Source organism: Vulpes vulpes, chromosome 9, assembly GCF_048418805.1.
Source record: "Vulpes vulpes isolate BD-2025 chromosome 9, VulVul3, whole genome shotgun sequence".
NCBI classification, from domain to species: Eukaryota; Metazoa; Chordata; class Mammalia; order Carnivora; family Canidae; genus Vulpes; species Vulpes vulpes.
In genome coordinates this window covers 91,223,288-91,245,725 of record NC_132788.1, presented here as the reverse complement: position 1 = coordinate 91,245,725, position 22,438 = coordinate 91,223,288, and the positions used below count along the sequence as shown (strand labels likewise).

The 22,438-nt window shown below is 42.6% G+C and overlaps 1 protein-coding gene and 1 long non-coding RNA gene across 3 annotated transcripts in view; one reads left to right on the top strand and one right to left on the bottom strand.

Moving 5' to 3' along the window:
• Positions 1–2,905: 2,905 nt before the first annotated feature.
• Positions 2,906–10,399, bottom strand: LOC140594071 (uncharacterized). The gene is made up of 3 exons (XR_011994592.1): positions 10,292–10,399; positions 7,500–7,693; positions 2,906–3,188 (listed from the first exon to the last, which is right to left on the bottom strand). It is a non-coding gene; the product is annotated as an uncharacterized lncRNA (long non-coding RNA).
• Positions 10,400–10,495: 96 nt separating this feature from the next.
• RAD54L2 (RAD54 like 2) overlaps positions 10,496–22,438 on the top strand; it is a 124,325-nt gene continuing 112,382 nt past the window's right edge. The window contains exons 1-2 of one of the 2 annotated variants that reach the window (XM_072720888.1): positions 11,613–11,797; positions 13,092–13,236. The gene's annotated coding sequence lies outside the window, so the exon portion shown is untranslated. Of the gene's footprint in view, positions 10,690–11,612; positions 11,798–13,091; positions 13,237–22,438 lie in introns of those variants that run through there. The other variant, XM_072720887.1, reaches the window with a different exon arrangement.

Sequence of the window (22,438 nt, the reverse complement as noted above, 5' to 3'; positions counted from 1 at the left end):
CTGATGACTCTCTGTGTGTCTCTCATGAATAAATAAATAAAATCTTAAAAAAGAAAAGAAAAGAAAGCCAAAGACAACTTGCAATTTAAATTGCAATAGGAATGAAGGCCGGGGATCATATCAGGGGGAGGAGTAAGAACTTTATGATCTTCTGAGCAGGAGCTATTGCTGTACTAAACTGGAGGGGAAAAGAGGGCACAAATGGACAAATTGAAGTCAGAGCTGTTTAGGAAATGGCATGGCTAGGTCTTCATAACTGAAAGTGGGGTTAAGGCAAGGGAGGAGACAGGGTGACACCTACCTACCTGAAGATACTCTTTGTAGAGAGAGGAGCTTGCCTGAGAGGCAAAGAAGCTAGAGAGGGTATGATTGCTTAGAGCCTCATTGCTCAAAGCAGGGGGACCAGAAACAACAGCTCTGGCTTCACCTGAAAGCTTAATAGAATCACAGATGCTAAGGACCCAACAACCCAAAGGACCGCAATAAAGTTCAAGAGGCTCTCATGACTCAGCACCTGCTCAGAATCCTCTTCTGTCTTTCAATCAACTCTCACTCCTTTTTCTGAGCTGACCTACCTGTCTCCTCCTCTCCTTTTACCCCAGTCTAGGTTGGGAGCCTGCCTGGCTCAGTTGGGGCCATTGTGATGATGTTCAAAAACCCTGAAACTCCTGTAAGGTAAACAAGGTACTGACTGTAAGAGAAGGGGGTACTTTTTGGACTCCTCAGGTGGGAGCCCTTGTGCTTCCTTCCCTTCCCCCCTCTTTTTTTTTAATTAATTTATTTATTTATGATAGACATAGAGAGAGAGAGAGAGAGAGAGAGAGAGAGAGGCAGAGATACAGGCAGAGGGAGAAGCAGGCTCCATGCCAGGAGCCCAACGTGGGACTCGCTCCCGAGACTCCAGGATTGCGCCCTGGGCCAAAGGCAGGTGCCAAACTGCTGAGCCACCCAGGGATCCCCTCCCTCCCCTTTTCTGAGACTCTCAGCCCAGTGCCCTCTGACTGATTGCTTCCTAGCTTTCTGTATCATTGAAACTTAATTCCAAAATTTTGGAGTACAGAGTCCAATTGACCCATCTGTAATTAGAGTCACACAACACAAACATACTCCTCCGGACTCACTCCTGAGTGGGTGGGAAGTTTGGAAAGGGGAGTATGTGCTAAGTAGTCCCCAAAGGTATCTCCTGCAACTCCTATGGTATTCTCTCTTGAGTGGTCTAACTGTCTGCTACTGGTCTGCTTCCCCCAGTGGACATAAGTTCTTAGGACAAGTTGTATAACTGTCTTCAGGGCTGAAACAGAATGTGACTAATAAATATTTGTGGGTGCCAAGAAAGCTCAGAGAAAGGACTGGCCTTCACATTCATGTAGGCCATCTAAATGAGATGACATTTGGCCCAGGCATTAAAGCAGAGTGAGTTTACTAACTGGGAGTAGAGGTTTAGCAGGAAGGATGGTGGCCCTGTGGCCTGAATTGGTCCAATCACACATTACTGGGCACCCAACAATTAAAAACACATATGGGAGCAGAGTAAGGCCTTGAAAGGAGTGTGGAGGAGCCAAAGGGGAGATTAGATTCTTAGAGTGTCCAAACCAAATATTTCCTCCTCTGAACCCCCACTGATAGTTTGTTCTCACAGGAGTTAAGACTGTATCATAATTATGTTTGTGTGCCTGTATTCCCAGGAGCCTCAGGGGCTGTGTGCTTTTCATATTTGTATAACAAATCCCCAGGGTCTTTTTAATGCAACTAAATCCCCTTATGGCAAATAGGGACCATGGACACCCCTAATATTCTGTCCAGTACATGTTCATGGAACCCAATCCTGTACTAGACTTTGGGGCTACTGAGATGGGCCAATCTAGTTCTATCTGAAAGAGTCAAATACAATTTCCAATAAGAACGAAATAGATGCCTGAGATAATTGCAAAAATGTAGCTGAGTCTGGGAATCCCAGCCAATCTCTTGTAGAGGTGAATATGAGCCTATAATCTTCCCTAGAAGAAGATAGTGGGATTGACTTAACAATAAAGATGTTAGCCTAATTTTCTTCTGAACTAAATAAACCTGTGCATACATTTAGCACCTTCAAAGAATGTTTTTAGGCATTTTCTCAATTCTTTCTCACCATTGCAAGCATGTTATTCCCACTTTACAGATGAAGAACCCATTTCAGGGAGGTTAAATGATTTGCCCAAGGTCGTACAACATGTGGGAGGAGCTGGTCCCTGCCCCAAACCCCATCCTTGAGGAAGACACCCCTCTTTCCCACTGCGTGGAGGGAGTTACAGCTCCTTCCAGATAATATCAAGTTCTCTCCAAACCTTGAAGCCTGTAAATGGTGATCATTCTTCCTCCTCTGCTCAGAAAAAAGAACTATTGAACATCTATGGTGTAGAAGGCATCGTTTCTTTTCCCTTGTAAATAATAAACCTGCTCTCAGAAAAAGACCTAGTGTTAAGTCATTTACCCCTGAAGTAAATAAATTCTCCTACTTTCTCACTGTGTAACATACATAAAAATATATTTAAAAAAAATTTTAAACTAGATTCAAATCCTGACTCCACCAGTTGCCGGCTCTACTAGTTGCTGGCTCAACTTCTGAGCTTTAGTTTCTTTTTTAAAAAATTGAGGTAAAATTCACATAACATAAAGTTAACCACTTTGAGTGAACAGTTCAGTAGCATTTAGTACATTCACAATGTTATACAATCACCATTTCTACTTCCAAAATATTTTCACCACCCCAAAATAAAACTCTACCCATGAAGCAGTTACTCTCCATTCCACTCACTGTCCCCTCTGCTGGCTCCTACCCCTCAGCCCTGGCAACTACCAATCTGCTTTCTGTGTCTATGGAGTTACCTATTCTGGATATTTCATGTAAATGAAATCATACGATATGTAGGCTTTTGTGTCTAGATCGGTTTATTCAGCATATTTTCAATATGGTACTATGTGTAGCATATCACAGTACCTCTTTCCTTCCATGGCTACATTCCATTCCATTGTATGAATATACTGCTTTTGTTTATCCATTTGCTGATAAACACTTGGATTGTTTCCACCTTTTGGATATTGTGAATAATGTTGCAATGGACATAGGCATACAAGTATCTGTTTGAGTCTTTCTTCTCAATTCTTTTTTTTTTTCTTTTTTTTTCTTCTCAATTCTTTGAGATATGTACCTAGGAGTAAAATTGTTAGGTTAATAGTAATAATTCTATGCTTAACTTTTTTCTTTTTTCTTTTTTTTTTTTTTAAGATTTTTGTTTATTTATTCAGAGAGACACACACAGAGAGAGGGGCAGAGACACAGGCAGAGGGAGAAGCACGCCCCCTACAGGAAGCCCGACGTGGGACTCGATCCCGGGTCTCCAGGATCACACCCCAGGCTGCAGGCGGCGCTGAACCGCCGCGCCACGCGGGCTGCCCTATGCTTAACTTTTTTAAAAAAATATTTGAGAAAGAGTGAGAGAGAGAAAGAGCAGGGAGAGGGGGAGGGGCAGAAGGCAAGGAAGAAACAGACTCCCCGCTGAGCAGGGAGCTTGACCAGAAGCCCAGCGTTGGTACTCTGGGATCATGGCCTGAGCTAAAGGCAGATGCTGGACCAACTGAGCCATGTAGGCACCTCTATGCTTAACTTTTTGAGGAACTGCCAAACAGTTTTCCACAGTGATTGCACCATTTTACATTCCTATCAGCGACAATATGTATTTCAATTTCTCTACATCCTCACTAACACTTGTTATTTCCTGGGTTTTCTTTTCTTCTTCTTCTTCTTCTTCTTCTTCTTCTTCTTTTTTTTTTTTTTGCATTATTTTATAAAAGGCATCCTAATGGGTATGAAGTGGTATCTCATTTGCATTTCCCTAATGATCAGTGATTTTAAGCATCTTTTCACATACCTACCATTTGCATTTCTCTTTTTTAGAGAAATAAATGTCTGCTTAAGTCCTTCACTCATTTTTGAATCTGGTTACTTGTCTTTTGTTATTGAATTGTAGGAGTTCTTTATATATTGTAGATATCAATCCTTTATCAGATATATGATTTGAAATCTTTCTTCCATCCCATGGTTTGCATTTTCCACTCTGTTGATAGTGTTTTTTGATGCATACTGGTATTTAATTTTCATGAAGTCAAATTTGACCATTCTTTTGTTGCCTGTGCCTTTGTTGTCATGTCCAAGAAATCATTGCCAAATTCAATGTCATAAAGCTATTGCCCAATGTTTTCTTCTAAGAGTTTTATAGATTTAGGTTTTACATTTAGGTATTTGATCTATTTTGAGTTAATTTTTGTGTATGGTGTAAGGTCCAATTTCCCTCTTTTGCATGTGACTATCACCATTTGTTGAAAAGATTCTCCTCCTCCCCCCCCCCCCCCAAATGGTCTTGGCATCCTTGTAGAAAATCATTTGACTGTATATGTAAGGGTTTATTTCTGGGTTCTCTGCTATTCCATTGGCCTACATGCCTGTCTTTATGCCAGTACCACACTCTTTTGATTACTGTAACTTTGTAGTAAGTTTTCAAATCAGATAATCTTCAGCTTTGTTCTTTTTACAAGATTGTTTTGGCCCTTTGGGATCCCTTGAGACTCCACATGAATTTCAGGATGGATTTTTCTACTTCTGCAGAAAACAAAAAACATTGCAATTTGATAGGGATTGCATCAAATTTGTAGATTGCTTTGGGTAGCATTGACATTTTAACAATATTAAGTCTTTTAGTCCATGAACACAGAATTTCTATTTCTTTGTATCTTCTTTAATCTCTTATACCAATATTTTATAGTTTTCAGAGTATAAGTCTTTGGTCTTCAGTTTATTCCAAAGTATTTTATTTCTTTTGATACTAATGTAAGTGGAATTGTTTTCCTAATTTCTTTTTCAGATTATTCATTGTTCACATATAGAATTGCAGCTGATTTTCATATTTTGGTTTTGTATTCCACAACTTTGCTGAATATTTATTAGTCCATTTGTGGGGGTGAAGAATCTTTAGAGTTTTCTACATATAAAATCATGACATCTGTGAACAGATAATTTTACTTCTTCTTTTCCAATGTGGATGCCTTTTATTTCCTTTTCTTGTCTAATTGCTCTGGTTAGGCCCACCAGTACTGTGTTGAATAGAAGTGGTGAGAGTGGACAACCTTGTCTTGTTCCTGATCTTGGAGGGAAAAATTTAAGTTTTTCACTATTGACTATATGATATAAGCTGTGGACTTTTCTTATAAGGCCTTTATTATGTTGAGGTAAGTTCTTTCTATTTCTAGTTGTTGAGGTATTTTTCTTTTTGTTTTTGTTTTAATCATGAAAAGGCCAATTTGGATGCTTTTCATTTTTCTCACCTAATTACTCTGACTAGAACTTCCAGTACAATGTTAAATAGCCGTGGTGAAACAGACATCCTGATCTTGTTCCTGGTCTGGAGAAAGCTTTCAGAGTTTTCAGTACTTCACCTTTGAGTATGGTATTAGCTGTGGATTTGTTATAAATGCCGTTTATCATGTTAAGGAAGGTCCTTGCTTTCCTAGTTTTCTTTTTTTTTAAATTTGTTTGTCTTTTTTTTTAAAAGATTTTATTTATTTATTCATGAGAGGGGCAGAGACATAGCTAGAGGGAGAAGCAGGCTTCATGCAGGAAGCCTGATGTGGGACTCGAGATCACGCCCTGAGCCAAAGGCAGACGCTCAACCGCTGAGCCATCTAGGTGTCCCACTTTCCTAGTTTTCTGAGAGTTTTTATCATGAAGGTGAACCCTGCCTCTGGGAGGATCCATGTGTAGTGAGGGTAGGCAAATCCTCATGACTCTTAAGTCGAGACTCCTTTGCATTTCCCACCCAGCCCACCAAACCTCTGGCTCTGAGGTGATCTAGGAGTGGCCACTAAAGAGCTATCAGAAGTTATACATCCCAACCTATCAAGCCAAATCCCGAAGTCCAGCTAGGATGATTTATTTTTGTTTTTTTAAAGAATTATTTATTTTAACAGATATACATGGTCAATTATAGTTCTAGTCAGAACAATTAGGTGAGAAAGATGAAAAAGCATCCAAATTGGCCTTTTCATGATTAAAAAAGGAGGGGTAAAAGGAGAGGGAGAGAGAGAACTTCAAGCAGACTCCCTGCTGAGCGTAGATTCCCAACATGGGGCTCCATCCCATGACCCCGAGATCATGACCTGAGCCAAAATCGGGGGTTGGATACTCAACTGACTGAGCCATGTGTCCCTTTTATTTTTATTTTTTGGGGTTTCTATTTTTTTTAAAAGATTTTATTTATTTATTAGAGACACACACAGAGAGAGAGAGAGAGAGAGAGAGAGAGGCAGAGACACAGGCACAGGGAGAAGCAGGCTCCATACTGGGAGCCCAACATGGGACTCGATCCTGGGACCCCAGGATCAGGCCCTGGGCTGAAGGCAGTGCTAAACTGCTAAGGCACCGGGGCTGCCCTTGAGGTTTCTATTTTAATCGCTGGTGTTCATCACAACGAGTACACTCCTTAATCCCCATCCCTATTTCACCCACTTCCCCTCTGGTACCCATTGGTTGATTCTCTATAGTTAAGAGGTAAGATGACTTTTTTCTTATCTTTCTATTTCCCTGATTTTCCCCATGCTGTTCCCCAAGGCCTTATCCTTAAGGGTTCTTTTTGGAAAGTCTTCCATTTCATTACATCCCCGCCCAGTGCAGGGGATCTCTTTCCACCCCTTTTACTTTCCCATAGCCCATGATTTGGAGAAACGACCTCATTCTGTAGGGTATCAGGATTCAGGTAAGTTCCACCAGGTATGCCAGAAAGTCCAAGGGCTCTTTATTTCCTCCCCTTTCATCTCCAGTGCCTCATAGGCCTGCTTCAAGGATGGGCCCAACACATATTCATGCTTGGTAAGCATATTTATTGAGTTTTTCTGTACCTCTTCTAGGTCTTGGGGATCTTGATAAGATTGACAAAGTTCTTTGTTCTATGGACTTCACAATCTAATTAGGGGAGAGAGATGATAAGCCAACGAAGAAGAATATCAGATAGCATTAAATTCTCTGCAGACAGAGAAAATAGGGTGGTAAAATGGTGCCTGGGCAGCTACTTAGACTGGGTAGGTAGTCATGGAGGGCTTCTCTGAGGAAGCGGATAGAGTTGATGGAACTGAATGGAAATATTCTTTCTTAAAAGCAACTGTTTCCATGACAACTGTGTATGGACTTAAAAGATATACATGGTCAATTATCAGGTACAGTAATCTGTGCTGCTTCCCTAGGACAGTTGATCTTTCATCTTTCACACCCTTTCCAGGGCGAACCCTAAAAGTGATGTCTCAAAACCATGCAATCTGGGAGCAGAGTTACAGGCCACTTCTCTCTAGGATAATCATCTGGGACTCTCACTACACACCGTGCTGCCCCTGCTCTCTGGTCCTTCTGCATAGAATTCTTTTTCCCTGAGCCTTTATGTGTGTCTTTCTAGCATTCTTGGCATTCAGGGTCTTACCTCATCAGGGTCTTATCCAATGTCTCCCCTCTCCTGACTGCCTCTCCCATACAGATCTCTGTTGTATGTTCTTTTCAGAAATCATTAGAATTTGATTTTGTAGTGTTTATCTTTCCGGTTTAGAAGAGCTACTTCAGAGCAGAGATATGTTTTCTCTTGTTCAGTGCTGTGCTCCTCAGGGCCTAGATCAGCATCTGAAATACAGTTTGGGGACAGGACAATAAATATCTGCTGAATGAACATCCACATGGAACAGGATTTTATTAGTTCACACCCTACGGAGGAGAGTCCTCCAAGCTCAATTCTTCATTCACTTTAGTGTGTGATTATGAGTGGACTCTGGCCCTAAGTGTTCTGTACTCAAACCCCAACCTCCTTTTTCTCAGGTTTAGTTTTTCCAACTTTGGAGGGATGCTAATTGTATATACTTCACAATGTCAATGTAAGGATTAAGTGAGTTAATACCTATAAAATGCTTATAGTTATGTTTGGCATGTCTTATTACTATTCTCTAGCATCCAGCAGTGCCTGGTACTCAATAAATAATTGCTGAACGTGGAATTTTATGGTATAGCAATTTTTGCCAGGCTTTCATTAGACTTTGGTGGATATCTTTAAAAAGTCTCCTAGAGATTATAATCTAGTATGAAGGAAGTGGTGTGTAAGCAGATAGTTTAAAAAAACATTCCAAGAATAAGATGGCTGTTGAAGAAAGAAATACAATCATCTGCCATTTTGGAACCTGGTTCAGAGTGATCATGGCATCTGGGATCTTTGGCATCCAGAAGTGGGGATGGGATGGAAGTCTGGCTGGTGGAGGAAGGATTAAGCTGGCTTCTATGGAATGAGGAGCTGGTGAAACAGGGGAAGGTATGGGGGTTTTTTTCCAAGTGTGAGTTCACAGTGATGGAGGAGGCCTAGTTCTAGCTTCTGATTGATTAGCAAATTGCTGGTGAATTCCCTAATTTTAGCAGGAAGATCCAGATTTTTAAACCTCTCTTGAACATAGGGCCATCAACAAGAAGGTATGCATTTAACTCACTCTAGGGACTCCTCCTAATAGAATCCATTTCCTATAGGTGAATTGGGGATATTATGATCCCTAGAGGTGATCATGAGGGCGTAATATTATCCAAGTAGTCAAGGAAGCTCCTGGAAGGAAAGGAAATAGTGATGTCACAGAAGGACAATGGCATCTTGGGAAGAGGGAATAGAAGGGGAGCAAGTGCTGGCCCTTGTTGCTCCAATCTCAGTAACAAAGGAGGAAGATAAGTGTAAGTGTTTTTGATGGTTGTGTATTTGGTCTTTTAGAGGGGAGATAAACAATATGATTCCTTTTCCAAGCATCTGCCTAGCTTCACTGGTTTCTTTTTTCTCACTTTGGTTATCTTAAGGGTTCTTATCTAAACCTGCTTCAATCCTTGAGACCAAATCTGCTTTATGTGTCACACAAGGAGTCCAAACTAAGAGGCCAATTAGGAAAATTCAAGACCTGGAGCAAGGAGGCATCAGAGTTTTGATCTGACCTCAGGATGCTAAGAAAAGTGAATGAGCTTTTGAGGGATCCTTTGTCTTTTAAGAGCATAGGATGAAGTCCTTTTACTTGAGGGAGCAGAGAGCCTCCAGAGGCTTTGAGAGAGCTGCTTTCTAATCCACGAGCCTGCGTTTCCAGATGGTTATCAAAATGCCTTTAGACAGAGCCCTTTCCCTATCCCCAGGGGATAATCTAAAAGGAAATGTATAAGTGTGTGACACAGTGACAAAATTTTATTCAGGTGCAAGTGACTGATATCAGAGCCTTTCTGGAAAGTCCCTTCAGACAAGGGAGAAGGGTATCAAGGCAAAATGTCCTGAGTCTCAGTAGCCACAGAACTGAGAATGGGACATTTGAGAACATGGAAAAGCAATAATATTTTTTTGGAGGACCTCTGCAGATCTAAATTCCTATCAATAGTTTGGAACACACACTTGGACTTTTATAACCTAATTTGTTCCGAAAATAACTATGTCTGCTATCCAGAGGTGTGAAGGCCTAGAAGGAAAAGGAAGTGGGAAAGAGAAAAGATTTTTTATCCTCTTGATTTTATAAAGAAAACAAAACAAACCTTCCAAAAAAATATCCGTCTTTAGATTTTTTTTTTTTTTTTAAATCATCTTGCCGATGTTCACTTCCTCGGAGGAGGAGGAGGAGGAGGAGGAGGAGGAGGAGGAGGAGGAGCAGGGAGGAGGAAAACCTGAGGTTGTAGGGAGAGAGCTGACACAGTACACTCTTCTCATTAACTAGAGCCCACAAGGCAGCAATTCCCAACTCAAGGGAGGAGAATCTGCATCCTTACCTCTTGTCCCCGTGCCAGTGATTATAAAAGCCCTTTCTTTTCCCTTTTAGGGGGTTCTGAAGATAGCCTCAGTCAATAGGAAAAGAAAGGAGGTGTGTGTGTGTGTGTGTGTGTGTGTGTGTGTGTGAACCGAGAGTTACAGGGTGCGCATCAATGTCAAGGGTCCTTGAGGTCTGTGCACAACCTCTGTATGAGATGGTAGTAATAGCAGCAGTCATCGTTAGCAGCATCACCAATGATCGGGCCCCAGTGTTGGGCCCCGCATCTCCGTGCCAGGCACTTGCATCATCTCATTCAATCCTAACAAGCCTCCCCCACGTGAAGAGCGAAGAGGACCCAGGTTCAGTCGAAGCACTTAGCAGCCAGGTGCTACTGTAGCTGGCGGGGTGCAGACCCATTCTGTCGATCCCACCCCGGAACCGTTCCCAGGTGGATTCAGGCCTGGTATTTTCGTACCGCTTTCACTCCTGAAACGGTCATCTGTGGCAGAGATGGCTCTATCCGGGAGGGAAGAATCACGGTTCACCCGGCGCTGGGGGAGAACGGCCTCCGGGCGGCTCTCAGCGGAACTTTACTGTCGGCGGCGTGTGTTCCCGTCCGGGCGGCCGGGCGCGCGGGCCGGGAGGGGGACGCTTTCTGGCGCGGACCGCGAGCGGAGCCTGCGAGCGCCGCCGCCGGAGAAGACCGACGCTCGGCCGGAGCCAGCCCGCGGCGCGCGGGCCTGGCCGGCCGCTTCCCGCCTCCGCCGCCACCCCCGCCTCCGCCGGGCGCCGACGCCGCCGAGGCCGGAGCCGCGGGACGCGCGGCCACTTGGCCCTGCCGGCCCTGCGCGGCCCAGAGCCGCGGCGCGGGAGGTGAGTGCCGGTGCCGGCCCCCGGCTCCCGGCTCGGGCCGCCGGGACCCGCAACAATGGGGACCGAGTGGGGACGCGGCCCGCCCGGGCCCATGGCGCTGAGCGGCCTGGGGCAGCAAGCCGGCCCCCGCGGCCCGGGCCTTGGGGAGCTGGAGCCTCACTGGGACACTCCAGTGGCCGGAGCCTGGTGGGGGGGAGGGGGGCGGTCTTGGCCTCGACCTGGGGCCTCGGTGGCTTCTATTTTGTATCGTGGTGGCCAGGAAAGGGAGTCACAGGGGCACGGAGACTAACTCCAGCGGCGTGCGCTCTTGACGCTGGATGCGGACGCCCTGGAGGCTGACCGTAGTGGGGTGGCTGGGGGTGGGGTGGGGTGGGGTGGGGTGGGGTGGGGTGGTGGTGGTGGTGCTTGCGTTGGGAATTCTAGGGGCCTCACTGTGCCTGGCCCCTAAGGCGCATCGGTGGGTCTTCTCCCTCCCTCCCCGCCGCCGCCGCCCGAGGTCTGTGAACTTGGCGGACTAGATGGAGTCTGGCTGGGGAGAAGAGGCGCTGAGAGTTTAGCTTCTCTGCGGGCGGGGCGGGTTGGTGGTGGTGGTGGGGGTGGTGGTGGGGGTGGGGTGGGGGTGGGGGTGGTGGGGTGGGGGTGGGTGTCCAGGGATTTAGTTCCCGGAAAGGCAGGAGCTCAGCCCCGCACGGGGGAGTTGATTCTCCGGGGCCCAGGTGCATCCTGGCGTTGAGAGATTCTCGGGCGGGGGACCCGAGTGTCACAAGAGTGCCACGGTGAGTAGCGTTGGCCACCTTGGCGATAGGATGAGGCCGGAGTTGTGATTTCGAGAGTGTAGAGGAGTGTGTGGGTAGGCTGCCGAGTTTGGTGGGCTGCTTTATGTGGGCCATGGTGGTGGCAGCCTGGGGAGATGATCAAGAACTTCGCAGAGTGGGCTTCCCGATAGAGAATGACCTCTTCCTGCGGGGGAGTGGGTGACTCAGATCTGTTTGAATTTCAGTGCTCGCTAGTGGATGTGGCTGACTCTATCAGTGGCAGGACACCAAGGTGGATGGGAATGGGAAGGGCTTCTGGGGGTTTGGAGGAGCTTGTTCCTGAGTAGAAGAAGGTAGTGTGAAATCATTCCCTCTCACTCCCGAGTCAGAATGGTGGCTGTCATTGACAATATTTTAAGTAAAGATTTTGTGTGTGTGTGTGTGTGTGTGTGTGTGTGTGTGTGGTTATTTGCATCCAAAGCTTTCTTCTGTTCAGTTTTTTTTTTTTTTTTCCTCCTGTTTTTGAATTGTGACTCATACTTTCTTTTCAGCACTGGGGCTATTGTTTGTAATGCTAGACAAACTTAGACACTGTGATATATGTAAATTATAGGGGTTTTCAGTCCAATCCTTATAAATCTAGATTAATTTAAGATCCCTTTTTCACTGACTTTTGTGTCATTGTTTAATGTGTGCAACTCTAGAGGGGGATGTGAAGACCCTAACTGTTTATGTTGTTAGAAGTTCTTTGTATCCCCAAATTCATGAAACTTCGTTTTCTCCTACTGCCACGAAGTCATTATGTTAAATCTGTTAAATCTTAGTGACTGCTATTTGAGCTCTCACAGGACGTTATCTTCACTAGAAGTGTTATCCGCCTTCAGTGAGTTTGGTCTGTACACTGTGTCTCGTCTGTATTATTCAAAGGCAGTGTGCAAACTCCAGCTCTGAGGCCTGCAGCTGTACACCAGAGCTCTGTTTGTAGTATTCAGACAAAAGTTGGTGTGTTGTCTGTAGATGAGGTATCAAATCCTAGATGGAAAAAACAGTATCAGAGTCATTGCACCTTCTGAGTTTATTTAGTGTTAAGAGGTACTGGAGTATACTATAAATTTTCAGGTGGAATGTGAGGTAATTCTATCTGTAGTTGTACTAATAGTTCTGGGATTGTTTTTTTCCCCCTTAATCTTTAAAAAATCATTTATTTCCCTTCATTTCTTTTTTCCTTTAAAATTTTTCTATTTTAAATCATTAATTTTTTCATAAACCAATATCTGTTGAATTGTGCGAGATACCGTGTAGGGCATCTCCACAATGGTGATATTTTTGACATGTTAATAGTAGCTCTTAGTTCAGAAGTGGCTATAGGCCTGTGAAGGAAGAAGTGATTCAAGTATATGAAGCTCTTAATTGGTAAAACTGTTGAATGAAGTTTTTATACAGTATTAATTTTGACTATTGACAATTGGTTATATATTTCCATGAAAAAGGTTAGCTACATTAGTATGGGATTGTTTTTGCATGATTTCATTTAAATACACCCCTTAACTAAGTATTTCCGTAGACAAACCACAGGTAACATTTTGTTTCTGTGTGTCTGGATGAAAAGTGATTTATGAATACTGTATATGTGCTTGGGTTCCCCAGGAAGCCATCACACTTTCCTTTCCACTGTGGTTTGGGAGCATGAAGGCGTTGCTTATCCCCTTTGTCTGGTTCACTGTATGTAGGCTGGGAATATCTGCTGATCACTTGGAGTGCTGTCCCCTAGAACAGGAGGAATAAGATTGAGGTAAGGCTCAGTCTCTTTGAAATTGCTTGCCCTTTGTTATTCATTGCGTAAAATATAATGTAAATTTTATTTGAAAAAAAATTTTTTTTTGCCTTAATTGCTAATCTCCATTCTGATCTAGTAGAATGAAATTCTATCCTTTGCTGTCTTCTCTGTGTTTATATTTTGGGCAAAAATAAATGAAGAAATTTAAAAGCAAGGCATTCACATAACAAATTCTTTGAAATACCTTTTATTCTCTATCTAGAATATTCACTTGATCAAAGAAAATAAAAACTAGCTTACATATGTTGTTTTAATTTGACTACCTTTTAGTCAAATGGATCAGCTTCAGGAACTCTTGGAAAGAAAGCTCAGAGTTTTTGCTTTTTTTAGTTAGGAAAGTTCTGAGATACCTAGTACAATAGGGAGGGCATATCTTTAGAGTCACCCCACCTCCACCTCTTGCTTGCTTTTTGACCTGGGTAAGCTGTTAGCCTCTCTGAGCCTTGTTTTTTATTTTATTTTTTTTCATCTGTAAAATAGGGTTACTATAACCTTCTCTGCAGATTGTATTGAGGACTGGAGATGAGGGCCTAGTGTTTTGTGGGTGGTCAGTACTTGGTGTTAGTAGTAGTGTGTTGTTGTTAGTAGCTGTTAGTGTAGTTAGAAGTAGTAATGGTGGCACTATTCTCAGTAGTATTAATTAGGAATATAGCTGGGTGCCATGTGTGGATGAGGGGCTCAGTTTCTTTGTTGAGGAAGGCAGCCTGCTGCCTATACCTGTTTGCACTCTGGACAGGTGAGAGAATTGTAGAGGTAGTCTTTATCTAGTACTGGTGGGGAGGAGATCATACTATAAAGTCCAAGGTCATTCCTGGCACTGGTAGGTTTTTTTCCTGGCAGTTTCTATGGAGAAGCCAGGAGGTAACTGTTCGGTATGTCCTTGTTTTGAGAACTGTAAGCATTTCCATGCCAGGCAGCATGATGTTCTGTGTAGGCCATGGTCAGGATGTTTCTATAGTTTTCGTCTTATCAGAGACCTGGTTTTGTCTTTCTGCTAGGAAGACTCCAGATGCTGGAGGGATTTGTCATCTCTCTCTAATTTGGTCTATTTTGATAGAATATAGCACTCTGTTCAGAAATGTTTTTGACGAACAGAAGGTTCACAGCCTTTGTTACAGAATTGTTCAGTTTTATTTTTTTCCACTGTGAGAGGAAAAAAAGTCAAGAGAAAAATAAATATGAGCCTGATAGAACTGATTAGAAATAACTGGCCCCAAATCTCTTCTAGTCTTCCTCAGTCAAATTCCCCCTCCATTCTGGCTGGTCTTTAACTCCAGTTAAAAGTAAATAGGGCAGCCTGGGTGGCGCAGTGGTTTAGCGCCGCCTGCAGCCCAGGGCGTGATCCTGGGCCCCTGGATCGAGTCCCACGTCAGGCTCTCTGTAAGATGCCTGCTTCTCCCTCTGCCTGTGTCTCTGCCTCCCTCTTTCTCTCTGTCTCTGTGAATAAATAAAATCTTAAAAAAAAAAAAAAAAAGTAAATAGTATTCCTTTGACCTTAAAATATGGTGAACATCTAGATCCTGGTATGTCTCTACTCCAACATCTCAGAAGGACCTTTATGACCTAGCCTCTTCTGCATCTTCCTTTCTAGTCCCTCCTCTGCCACAATTTCTCTGGCACTTGAGGCCCTAGTGATAGTAAACTCCTTAAGGGTCCTGGCATGCGTAGGATATTTCTCCTGCTAATTTTCCTCTCCATTCTAGTGATTTTCTGACTCCTAGGCTTGCATTTACCAAGAATTAAGGCACCACTATCTCTTAAAAGATTCTTTGATTCTTTCTAGATTAAGCTGAATGCTTCTTTGTGTGGCCATTGCAATCTGCTTAAGCTTCTTTCATAATTAGACTGTTCTCTTAACTTTTGGTATATTTGTGTGTTTTCCATGGTAGGTTGTGCCCTACTTGAGAGCAGGACCTTGTCTTGTTTATCCTTATATCCTAATACTTAACCATCTCTGGCACAGAAAAGGTACTCAGTAAATGTTGGTTGAATGCAAAATGAATGAAGGAAGTCATTCCTTATGGAGCTGGTGGTGTGATGAGAATTCTGATTTTATGGCTGCATCTCATCCTAGCTGAAATAGTGCTTCTGCCTTTGTACTTCCATGTTGTTAAAAGTAGTATTTTGCTTGAAAATGTGTTGCTTATTCCATATGTTTTTGGTTTCAGGCTGGGGGGCTATTCCTTGCTTTCTCTGGGTCTTAGAACAGTTTGCTTTGGAAGAAATAAAAGTTTTTCATTGGTATTATCTAGATGTTCCTTTGGCCATTTACTGCTCTGAGGACTTTGTTCTCGTGTGAAGAAGAGCGATTAGTCAGTTTGGGTCACAAGGTCTCCAGACACTAGTGGCCAGCCAGCCTGGGAGTGGGTAATGGATTTAACACCAGTATGTTGTGACTTTTTCTTTTGGAAGTTGAGCTCAATATCAGCATTCTCAGGGATAAAGGATTATTTGCCCAAACTTTATTCAGGAATTTGAGTTCAGTGACTATGAAATTATCTGTAACACTAGTTCTTTGCTCAGCTTAATACCGGACTAACACTGAAACTAATGAATTAATTCTTTGGTAGGAGGCTATGTGTTCTGAGTTACTAACCTAGAAATTATGGAATTGTGCTGATTCATTAAGTCACCCTCTTGGTTCTTCTTGGTAAATTAACTTGGGAGTGTACTATCTAAATTACTTTGACTTAGTTTTCATGGTTGATCAGACCACATAGGAATCCCACTGAAGGGCTAGGTATGAGGAACCTTTTTATTTTTTATTTTTTTATTTTTTTGAGGAACCTTTTTAAAGCCTATTTAATGCAGTTGTTTCATGCAGGTAACAAACATAACAGACTGAAGAAAAGGAAAGCATGAAAGGTAACTGTAGTTAAAGATAAGAATTGATATAAGGAAAACTGAAGCAAAGTTTAAGACGTGTTAACTATGGCAAGCAGCTGTTAAGTTGAAGATATTTTGTGAGGAGTGTTGAGATTTTGAGAAGGAAATTGTTATATTATAGGTTAGAAGCAATAAAAACAAGGATCATTTCAGCCAGGATAGACACATTGGGAGTACCAGTGCCCACTTAATGGTCTTAAGATACCATCAGTGAAAGTTGTACATAGGCAGAAATGAAAATGTTTGCTTTATGATAATTATACCTTGCATATGAATGATATAGTTCATAAAATACTTTAATATACATTTCCTTTACTTTGCCCTTCCAACAACCCTATGAGGTAGGTAGTGCCATTTTACAGATGGGGAAGCAAAACAAAGAGACAAAGTGGCTTGCTTTCAAGTGCACAAAGCCAATAAGAAGAAAAGCTGGGACTTGATGCCAGATTTTCTGATTCTAAGTTTAGGACCCCATTTATATCTTTATAGGATATCGTTTGGGCTCACTCTGGGTTACAGTTATTCCTTATTTCAGGCTTCTGGCCAGTACAAGGTACACACAAAGAAGGTAGTGCCACACAGGGCGTAGACCACCTGTTCTGTTAACAACAGCCAGGAAACTTTGAAAGAGCTGGATGGGGGAGGAACCTAGAGGAAGCCCCACCTTCCAGACAGATCACTTAGTGCTCAAGAGAAAAACTAGAGCCAGGTGGAGATTTTTTTTTTTTAATATTTTATTTATTTATTCATGAGAGACACACACACAGAGAGAGAGAGAGAGAGAGGCAGGGACACAGGCAGAGGGAGAAGCAGGCTCCATGCAGGGAGTCCGATGTGGGACTCAATACCGGGTCTCCAGGATCAGGCCTTGGGCTGAAGGCGACGCTAGACTGCTGAGCCACCTGGGCTGCCCAGGTCGAGATGTTTTTGCAATAGTTGACACTAGTAGTGATCTTCCTCCTAATGTGATGATGTATAGCAATTGGACCAAAATAAAGTTTGGGAAAAAATTCTTTTTTTTTTTTTTAAGATTTTATTTATTTATTCATGAGACACGCAGAGAGAGAGAGAGAGAGAGAGAGAGAGAGGAGGCAGAGACACAGGCAAAAGGAGAGAAGCAGGCTCCATGCAGAGAGCCCAACATGGGACTCGATCCCAGGTTTCCAGGATCATCTAGGCTGAAGGCGGTGCTAAAGCACTGAGCCACCCGGGCTGCCCTCTTTTTTTTTTTTTTTTTTTTTTAAGATTTCATTTATTTATTCATGAGAGACATGGAGAGGCAGAGACATAGGCAGATGGAGAAGCAGGCTCTCTGCGGGGAACCTGATGCGGGATTTGATCCCAGGGCTTCTTTTGCTAACCAATCCTAGGCTGCTAAGTGTTTTGGGGGAGTCAAGAAAATGGGATGTCTTGATTGACAGCAGTTCCCACTTCCCCCCTGAGTTGAGCTCTGTCTGTCCCTCATGGTACTCCTTTGCCTTCTCAGGGCATTTCCCAGAGCAACTGCTTGTATGTTTCCCAAGGCTCGTTTTTTCTTTTTAAAATTTTTAAGTATTCTCTATACCTAACTTGGGTTCAAACCCACAACCCTGAGATCAAGAGTTGCAGCTTCACCAGCTGAGCTGGCCAGGTACCTCAAGGCTTATTTTTTCCATAGGCCCTGGTCTACCTACTCTCCATCTTCCTCTTTCTTGACTGTGACCTCACTTTAAGGCTCCTGCTCCCTATTTTTTCAACCCTAACCTTTCTATCATGACACTTTGATCGCTCAGTCTTTTACTTTTGGAAAATCCTTGGCTTTTTACCCCCCTCCCCCCGATTATACTAGTCGTATTTGAGTACAGCAAAATTAGGCCTTTTTAAATAAGGAAAGAAATCCATAATCCTGTGTCTCAGTATAAAGTACCATTAAAAATTGCTCTATTTTGACTGGGGTCATGATCTTGGGGTGGTTGAGATAGAACTCTGCATGGGGCAGAGTGTGCTTAAGACTCTCCCTTTCCCTCTGCCCGTCCTCTGTGTGGGTCTGTGTGCTCATTCTCTTTCTCTCAAATAAATAAATAAATCTTAAAAAATTTTTTTGACCTATATCCACATTTTTTCCCACTGTGTATGCTAATGTGTGTAAGGGTACATGTATATGTGTGTGAGAGGAAGAGAGGTAAAGTAATTCCTTTTTACAGAAAAGGGATTACAATGTATCTACTCTTCTGTGACTTTTTTCCATTTAATGCTTTTATCTTGGGCATTTCCCCATGTTTAATACACATATCTATCATATATTTAATAGTTACATATTATATTATATATTTGTCTCAATTTTTCTAGTCCCCTGGTGATAGACATTTGTTTCTGTCTTTGTAGCTACAAGGATCCTTGTGTATATGTATCTTTGTACTCTTTGTATACATTGTATACATATTTCTATACTTTGTATAGTTCTTTGTACTGTCTTACAAGTGGAATTTCTGTGCCAAACATACGCATGTTGGAGTGCCTGGGTGGTTCAGTCAATTGAGCTTCTGCCTTTGGCTCCAGTCTTGATCCCACTACATCAGCTTCCTGCTGAGTGAGGAGTCTGCTTCTCCCTCTCCCTCTACTCCTCATCCCTGTTTGTGTGTGCTGACTCTCTCTCTCAAATAAATAAGACCTTAAAAAAAAGGATAGGCATGTTTAAAATTTTTTGAGATAATACCAAATAACTGAAAAGATTGTATTTATCGTTCTCCTTTATCACTGAACATTATCAATATTTTTAATCTTTGCCAATTTGAAGCCTAATTTTGAACTGATTTTTTTTTTTTTGAAGCCTGGGTAACATTTTCTTATTGAGGAGGATGAGCGTCTTTTCATGTGTTTGTATATATTAATTGATTGATTAATTAGTTGATTAATCAGTGTCTCCTTTCTAGCATCTTCCTATCCTCCTCTCCCCTTTTGTTTTTTATGTACATGTAAGGTAGAACCATAGTAACTTTACTTAGTTCTGGGCCTCTCATGTCACCCTAGTCTTCTCTTTCTTATCCCTGTTTCATTTTGTTTCGTTTCATTTCATTTCGTCTCGTCTTTTCTTTTCTTCTTTTCTTTTTTTTCTTTCTTTCTCCTTCCTTCCTTCCTTCCTTCCTTCCTTCCTTCCTTCCTTCCTTCCAACATTTTATTTGACAGAGGGAGAGAGAACATGAGCACAAGCAGGGGGGAGGAAGAGGAGGAGGGAGAGGCAGGCTCCAGGGAGCCCAATTCCGGGCTTGATCCCAGGGCCCTGGGATCATGACCTGAGCTGAAGGCAGATGTGTAACTGACTGAGCCACCCAGGCGCCCCTTATCCCTGTTTCTTATCTAAAGTGCAATTTTACTGCCATTTCCTTACCACCTGTTTTATCTATGTCTCTTAATGCTTTGTAGTTTGGCTTCTGGTCTTGCATTTCTTCTGAACACTATCTGAGGTGAATTCCTTATTGCTGGGACAGTGATTTTTTTTCTTGATGTTTGTTTCTTCTTTTGACCAACTCACTTTCCACCATCTTTGCAGGGAGGGAAGCCACGCAGGAGTGGAGTTTTTATTATGGAAAATTTCAAACATATACAACAACAACAGGGAATATAGTATATGAATACCATGTACCCGTTACCCAATTTCAACAATTATCAACATTTCCCCAATTTTTTCTCTCAATTGTCCTCCCCACTTTTTTGTTCTTTTTGACATATTTCATTTTTAAAAAATTTTTTTTATTTATGATAGTCACAGAGAGAGAGAGAGAGGCAGAGACACACAGGCAGAGGGAGAAGCAGGCTCCATGCACTGGGAGCCCGACGTGGGATTCGATCCCGGGTCTCCAGGATCGCACCCTGGGCCAAAGGCAGGCGCAAACCGCTGCGCCACCCAGGGATCCCCCTTTTTGACATATTTCAAAGCGAAATTTCAGACATTGTCACTATGCCTTACTAATAAGAACATTCTATTTTTTAAACATTACCTTGCCATTTTCTACCCTAATAAAAATTAACACTATTTCCTGACTTGTGAGGACTTTTTTATTTTATTGTTTTTTTAAAAGATTTATTTATTTGAGAGAGAATGAGAGAGAGAAAGCACAAGTGGGAGAAGGGGCAGAGGGAGAGGGAGAAGCAGACTACCTGCTGAACAGGGAACCCAATGTGGGGCATAATCCCAGGTAAGATGATGACCTGAACTGAAGACAGACACTTACCAGCCTGAGCCACCCAGGCACTGCTGGACTTGATTTTTAATCCTGGCTCTGATACTTGCTGTTTAATTTGGGTAGTTTATAAGCATGTTTTTTTCCTCTTGAATGGTAGTGAGGATAATCATGATAATTCTATCTCATAGGATTATTGTGAGATTATAATATATATTCCTACATAAAGTGTTTAGCACAGTGCTTTACCTATGTGAGGCACAAACATTTTTTTGTCTCACTCTTGTCTTTCTCCATTCATTCATTCAGCAGATAATTTTTGAACGTGTATGTTTTAGCTGAAGAGGAAACACTGACCTTGACTTCTAGGGTTCTACATTGTCTTGATTCTCTGCCTGTCTCTCAGATGTGCTTTTGTAAAAGCCCTTCCTTTTATCCCCCTGGATATGGATGTAACCCAGATTTGTTGTTTTTCTCTTCCATTCCTGGCCCTCAGAGACCTTGCTTTTTCACTCCCACCACTTCAGTCTGTCCAGGTGACTCAATTCTATAACTGTGGTTTCTTTTCCAAGCAGCAACCCTACATTTCATCTTGACTTTTGGACATTTCTCTCTGGCCAGTGGGATGAGTGTAAAGTGCACTGAATTGAGTCTGCAAACTAGGGTTGCAACTCCATCTTGGCCACTAACGTCATGGCTTAGGCAGTTCAGTCATCTCTCTTGGTCTTGATGTCCTTAGGCAGAAGGACGGAAGGGCTGGATTAGAGTCTGAAGTCTTCTGTAGCTTTAAAGGCCTATCAGCTGTGAAAAGGTAGTTTTAGAAATGTCCTCAGCATAGATGGAACCAGAGCCACCATTCTGCTCCCCAAACAAGTTTCTGACTTTCCCCACAGGGCCTCTTCTGGGAAATCCAGGCTTTACCCTGTGACTCTTTGCTCTCATTTGTCGTCAGCATAGGGCTAGTTACCTCATGGATAGATCTTCAGGTAATCTTGATTTCTGGCTCTTCCTGGAACACATCTTTGGGCTTTGTATCTGTATTCACATTGTATCCTTTGGTGGTATTCATGTTGTTTCCTCAAACCTGTATTTGGGCCATTGAAATTATGACCATCTTTGTAGGCTTTCAGCTTTGTATCTGTATTCACATTGTATCCTTTGGTGGTATTCATGTTGTTTCCTCAAACCTGTATTTGGGCCATTGAAATTATGACCATCTTTGTAGGCTTAGTTCAGGTGACCACTTCATCCACATTGTGGAATTGAGTCCTCCCTCTTCCGACTCTTCATGACTGGCGTTATTTCAGTGACGTTTCACAGTATGCCTGGTTTCATATATTTGCATAAGTTTTTTTACCTTCTAGTTTGTAATCCTCTTTAGTACAGGTACCACATTTACATTATGTGTAGTTTTGCATCATACAGTGTCTAATACAATTTGTTTTGCTTATAGTTTTGCAATAAATACTGATGGAATAAGTGCCTGAACTAAAGTGGACTTTGCCGGCAGCCCAGGTGACTGAGCAGTTTAGCACCGCCTTCAGCCCAGGGCGTGATCTTGGAGTCCCGAGATCGAGTCTCATGTCAGGCTCCCTGCATGGGGCCTGCTTCTCCCTCTGCCTGTGTCTCTGCCTTTCTCTCTCTCTCTCTCTCTCTGTGTCTCTCATGAATAAATAAATTAAAACTTAAAAAAAAATAAAGTGGACTTTGCTTCAAGGTAAGAACATTTACAGAAATGTTTTTAAACCTGAGTGTTCAAAAGATGTGATAATTACATAGTCAAGAATAAAGAAGGCCTGGGGATCCCTGGGTGGCGCAGCGGTTTGGCGCCTGCCTTTGGCCCAGGGCGCGATCCTGGAGACCCGGGATCGAATCCCACATCGGGCTCCTGGTGCATGGAGCCTGCTTCTCCCTCTGCCTGTGTCTCTGCCTCTCTCTCTCTCTCTGTGACTATCATAAATAAATAAAAATTAAAAAAAAAAAAAAGAATAAAGAAGGCCTGGATTGTGAAATGGTACAGATGGGTACTAATTCCTTGATTTCAAAATTCAAATAATCCTCTCCTTTCCTGTCCTGTCCCAGAGTTGTGAGATTTTTCTGACTCTTGAATA